This window comes from Salvelinus namaycush, chromosome 3, assembly GCF_016432855.1.
Source record: "Salvelinus namaycush isolate Seneca chromosome 3, SaNama_1.0, whole genome shotgun sequence".
NCBI lineage: Eukaryota > Metazoa > Chordata > Actinopteri > Salmoniformes > Salmonidae > Salvelinus > Salvelinus namaycush.
In genome coordinates, this window is record NC_052309.1 from 78,412,336 (window position 1) to 78,418,897 (window position 6,562).

General features: G+C 44.2%; 1 long non-coding RNA gene across 1 annotated transcript; it reads left to right on the top strand.

Moving 5' to 3' along the window:
- Positions 1–2,427: 2,427 nt before the first annotated feature.
- LOC120044632 lies at positions 2,428–6,562 on the top strand. The gene is made up of 3 exons (XR_005476572.1): positions 2,428–2,472; positions 6,123–6,239; positions 6,514–6,562. It is a non-coding gene; the product is annotated as an uncharacterized LOC120044632 (long non-coding RNA).

Here is a 6,562-nt window from a genome sequence, read left to right on the forward strand (position 1 = left end):
ATCATGGGCATTCATATGGGGTTTTTCCCCCATTTGCTGCTATAACAGCCTCCACTCTTCTGGGAAGGCTTTCAACTAGATGTTGGAACATTGCTGCGGGGACTTGCTTCCATTCAGCCACAAGAGCATTAGGGAGGTCGGGCACTGAATTTGGGTGATTAGGCCGGGCTCGCAGTCGGCGTTCCAATTCATCCCTATGGTGTTCGATGGGGTTGAGGTCAGGGCTCTGTGCAGGCCGGTCAAGTTCTTCCACACCGATCTCGACAAGCCATTTCTGTATGGACCTCGCTTTGTGCACATTGTTATGCTGAAACAGGAAAGGGCATTCCCCAAACTGTTGCCACAAAGTTGGAAGCACAGTATCGTCTAGAATATAATTTTATACTGTAGAGTTAAGATTTCTCTTCACTAGAACTAGGGGGCCCGAACCATGAAAAACAGCCCCAGACCATTATTCCTCCTCCACCAAACTTTACAGTTGGCACTATGCATTCGGGCAGGTAGCGTTTTCCTGGCATCCGCCAAACCCAGATTCGTCCGTCGGACTGCCAGATGGTGAAGCGTGATTCATAACTCCAAAGAACACGTTTCCACTGCTCCAGAGTCCAATGGCAGCGAGCTTTACACCACTCAAGCCGATGCTTGGCATTGCGCATGGTGATCTTGTGTGCGGCTGCTCGGCCGTGGAAACCCATTTCATGAAGCTCCCGACTATAACAGTTATTTTGCTGACGTTGCAGTTTGGAACTCGGTAGTGAGTGTTGCAACCGAGGACAGACCATTTTTATGCGCTTCCGCACTCGGTTGGCCCGTTCTGTGAGCTTGTGTGGCCTTCCACTTCACGGTTGAGCCGTGCTCCTAGATGTTTCCACTTCACAATAACAGCAGTCACATTTGACCGGGGCAACAATAACAGCAGTCACATTTGACCGGGGCAACAATAACAGCAGTCAAAGTTGACTGGGGCAACAATAACAGCATTCACATTTGACTGGGGCAGCTCCAGCAGGGCAGGAATTTGACGAACTGACTTGTTGGATCGGTGGCATCCTATGACGGTGCCACGTTGAAAGTCACTGAGGTCTTCAGTACAGGTCATTCTACTGCCAATGTTTGTCTATGGAGATTGCATGGCGGTCTGCTCGATTTTATACACCTGTCAGCAACGGGTGTGGCTGAAATAGCAGAATCCACTAATTTGAAGGGGTGTCCACATACTTTTGTATATATAGTGTAGATTCTCTGTCCTGCTATGATATGTAGGCTATATACAGTACATTCTCTGTCCTGCTACTGGTAGGACTATAACATTATGTGAACTGATCTGAACAAGTTTAGGCTGGTCATCTATGATATGTAGGCTATATACAGTACATTCTCTGTCCTGCTACTGGTAGGACTATAACATTATGTGAACTGATCTGAACAGGTTTAGACTGGTCATCTATGATATGTAGGCTATAGCCGAGGTATAGACCTTGATCTACATATCACTAACAAACTGCTATTATACATTATAACCTAGTCTACTTTACATAATATAACATCTACATATCACTAACAACCCACTACTATACATTATAACCTAGTCTACTTTACATAATATAACATCTACATATCACTAACAACCCACTACTATACATTATAACCTAGTCTACTTTACATAATATAACATCTACATATCACTAACAACCCACTACTATACATTATAACCTAGTCTACTTTACATAATATAACATCTACATATCACTAACAAACCACTACTATACATTATAACCTAGTCTACTTTACATAATATAACATCTACATATCACTAACAACCACTATTATACATTATAACCTAGTCTACTTTATATAATATAACATCTCTTACTTGATGCAAAAAACCTTTCTGAATGGACCAATGATTTCCCCCTCAGATCAATCATGTCCGTTTTAGCCCTTCTGTCTACATTCTCAGATACATTTAGAAAATAACAGATTGAAAGACAATAAATATCCTACTTTTAATGAATACAAATAAGTGTGAGACATGACCTTGTGTTGCTGCACTGTCTATAACTACCTTAACAAACAGTGACTTATTATTATTATTATTATTATTGTTGCTGTACTGTCTAGAACTACCTGAACAGTTACCATGGAGAAGAGATGTCATAACTACATATTCATGTCCATGTGATTGCATTAAATCATCTGACTGTTTCCATATGTCTGTTAGTAAATGTTTTATTTCTCAATGAGATAATGAATAAATAAGAACAATGGCCAATCAAGAATTAGTTGTCACTGTGTTAACCACAACCAACATGCTGGATCTCTGTTTAGTTGTCACTGTGTTAACCACAACCAACATGTTGGATCTCTGTTTAGGGGTCAGTGCTCTAAAATGAGTCTCTCTGGGGAGAGAGAGGAGGGGGGCCCTGCCTCTAAAATGAGTCTCTCTGGGGGACATGACACCAAAGCTAAGAGGTGAGATGACAATTTTATGAATAATTAATTAAGTTAATTTCCAAAATAAATAGCTATTTTAAGATGAATGCACTTACTGTAAATCACTCTGGATAAGAGCATCTGCTAAATCAGGGGTTCTCAATCCGGGGTCTATGGAGGTACTGCAGGGGTTCTCAATCCGGGGTCTGTGGAGGTACTGCAGGGGTTCTCAATCCGGGGTCTGTGGAGGTACTGCAGGGGTTCTCAATCCGGGGTCTGTGGAGGTACTGCAGGGGTTCTCAATCCGGGGTCTGTGGAGGTACTGCAGGGGTTCTCAATCCGGGGTCTGTGGAGGTACTGCAGGGGTTCTCAATCCGGGGTCTGTGGAGGTACTGCAGGGGTTCTCAATCCGGGGTCTGTGGAGGTACTGTAGGGGTTCTCAATCCGGGGTCTGTGGAGGTACTGCAGGGGTTCTCAATCTGGGGTCTGTGGAGGTACTGCAGGGGTTCTCAATCCGGGGTCTGTGGAGGTACTGCAGGGGTTCTCAATCCGGGGTCTGTGGAGGTACTGCAGGGGTTCTCAATCTGGGGTCTGTGGAGGTACTGCAGGGTTTCTCAATCTGGGGTCTGTGGAGGTACTGCAGGGGTTCTCAATCCGGGGTCTGTGGAGGTACTGCAGGGGTTCTCAATCCGGGGTCTGTGGAGGTACTGCAGGGGTTCTCAATCCGGGGTCTGTGGAGGTACTGCAGGGGTTCTCAATCCGGGGTCTGTGGAGGTACTGCAGGGGTTCTCAATCCGGGGTCTGTGGAGGTACTGCAGGGGTTCTCAATCCGGGGTCTGTGGAGGTACTGCAGGGGTTCTCAATTCGGGGTCTGTGGAGGTACTGCAGGGGTTCTCAATCCGGGGTCTGTGGAGGTACTGCAGGGGTTCTCAGTCCGGGGTCTGTGTAGGTACTGCAGGGGTTCTCAATCCGGGGTCTGTGGAGGTACTGCAGGGGTTCTCAATCCGGGGTCTTTGGAGGTACTGCAGGGGTTCTCAATCCGGGGTCTGTGGAGGTACTGCAGGGGTTCTCAATCCGGGGTCTGCGGAGGTACTGCAGGGGTTCTCAATCCGGGGTCTGCGGAGGTACTGCAGGGGTTCTCAATCCGGGGTCTGTGGAGGTACTGCAGGGGTTCTCAATCCGGGGTCTGTGGAGGTACTGCAGGGGTTCTCAATCCGGGGTCTGTGGAGGTACTGCAGGGGTTCCACGGCACCCTGACTGTACTCGTTGCAATGTAAGACATTTGATCGAATTTTCACGACACAACCACTTTGTCTGCTCTTAATTATTGCCTAATATAATGGAATGCATATTTTTTTAACCAATTCTGATCGTTGTTACAAGCAGATTTTTGACAATATAACCGTTATATCAACACACTCTTCACACCCGTTTAACAACTCTAATAGCTTTGGCATAGTAGCATCAAGTCCCTTGCCAAGAATGTTGCCTACAACGTTGCATACAATGTTCATTTTCATCTAACACATATTACGCCCCAGATGCCTTCAATTGCCCAATTTATAGCCATGCCCAATTTAGGATTATTTTTTAACAATGTGATGTTGCGCTCCAAAGGGAGAACTTGAAATAACATGATGTAGATAATTAAATAATCAAAAGAAAAACGTGTTTAGAAAATAAGGTTCCTTATAGAACCAAAAAGGCTTCTATCACTTCCTTAATATATGAAATCAATAAAAGTTATATATATTTTTGGGTTCAGTGAAGAAGAACCTCTAGAGTTCTGATCAACGAAAGGTGAATGTTTTGAGGATGTGAACCCAGCAGCCCTCCAGTGGTCAGATCAATTCCACCTGTTTTTTCCAGCGCCCGGCCCGGGATTCGAACCAGCCACCTTTCAGCCACAGGTCCAACTCCTGCCACAGCTCCAACTCCTTAGCCGCTCGGCGAAAACCTGAGTTAATCTTCAGAAATAAACATGAGTTAATCTGCCAAAATGAAGACAAAATGCTTGAGACATACATGGTATCACTTGTGATACATAATTATTATACATAAATCATTGTCAAAAGCACAAGACCTACTGTTGCATGTAGGTCTATATTATTTATGGATTGATCATATCGAAATATCAAAACATTATTTTTAACTACTCCAAAGCAATTACATGTGGCACAGAAACCACTGACTCACTGCATTATTCTATAGTATTATCAAGACACCTGCTGTTAACTCTTAACTACTTAGGACAGCTCACCAGGTGTCCTAAATATCTGCCGACTAGGTGGGACTAGAGACTTCATGCATAGCTTTAATTTATACCCATGAGTGTAAAATGTCTTTATTCTCAGCACTTATACGACCAATTTTCTACTCTGAGACACTTTGGCGATATGGGCCCAGATCTCAAAACATTGTTATGTAAAAACTTAGAATGTTTGTTTAACATAATAATAAAAAATGAATATTACTAATGTAACCCACTGTAAAGACTGGGTTTAGTTGATTGTGTTGCACTGCTCATGTCCGCGTTCTGGAACTGTCCGCGTCCCCGTACAGAACTGTCCGCGTCCCCGTACAGAACTATCCGCGTCCACATACATATCTGTCCGCGTCCACGTTCGGTGTGGCGCCAAGCATATTGTCCGGTTACGCGCAGAGTGGGCTGAGGTGATCTTGGGGAATAACGACGGAGTTCACTACAGTGTTGAGACACCGAAGTTCAGTGTTCAATTTCCTTTTTTTATTTACGGTCAGGGACAGTATGAGTGTAGCCAGATCCTTTTCACTCTCTATCCTTGTTTCAATTTGTGGTTCACCGGATTCGTCATTTTCATCGAGACGAGGTACAGAACGACCAGCTAGCTAGCCAAGCTAGTCGGTACAGCTCGGTAAGCTAGCTAGCTACTCAACCAGCAGCATCCTAGTTAACTTAGCTAACAATACATCATTCTCTAGTTGACGGATTCTGGCTACCTCTGTCCGGTTCTCCTCTCTTCACTAGATGGACGGTAACTTTAGTGTTTAACCCCTCTGTGTCCAAGGACCAATCTTTTGAATATTATTTTCAGGGCGCCTCAATAGCAGGTATTGAACACCGGGTAAATAATCACTAGTCAGCCTCAACCTCAGTAAACATTCATTATAAAAAACATCTTAATATCTGATATTGCGAGTAAACAACCTCGGAATAGAAAAGACAAGAGCGCGTCTTCCAGCCCACCAATAAATTACATAATTCAACCCTCCCGGTTAGTAAATTTACCTCAACATGCCCCCGGAGAAGGCAGAGTAACGACACCAGCCTTTTAGCGGGGCTAACTACAACGCTCGCGTCGCTAAATGAATTTCGTTATTAAAAATGACACACTGTTCGCACGCGCCAACGAGCGTCTGGAAGTCAGATCTATTTGTGACGCAGTTCGCGCTGCATCTCCTCATTGGTTTATAGAAGCAGGTACCCACGTGCCATCTCCTCATTGGCTTATAGAAGCAGGTTCCCACGCGCCATCTCATTTAGCAAAAAAACATAACTTAACATAAACATAACTTCTTTAAAGAATAAAAGCTAATTTTCGAACATTTCTGAAAATGGATATATAGCTTTTTGGAATGAAACTCTTCTGTTTCCCCATCTGAGCTCAGAGTAGATGAGAGATGTAATGTTTGTCTCTGTTGTGTTGAAGTCCAATCAAGCAGGAGAGACCAGCCTCCCCTGTACCCAGCTGTGTGTCCATGAAGAGTGACCAGTCTATGGAACAACCTATATACTTTAGAGAGGGAGACTTTTCTACTGAACAAAGGTAAGAAGAACTCATGGGTCATGGTCAGTGAGTTAAACAACACTGTCTCTAGTCATTTCTCTCCCATTTTCCCATTTATTTTGTTGTTTTCATAATCCATAGGCTAATCCTTTTGTCCATTTTCATTAGTCCTAAAACAATATTAAACAAACACAACATTCCCTCCCTCCATGTGTGTGTGTGTGTGTGTGTGTGTGTGTGTGTGTGTGTGTGTGTGTGTGTGTGTGTGTGTGTGTGTGTGTGTGTGTGTGTGTGTGTGTGTGTGTGTCCACAGAAGCCAACAGGAGAGATCAGAGTCAGAGATTCTCAGTGGTCGGTCTTCC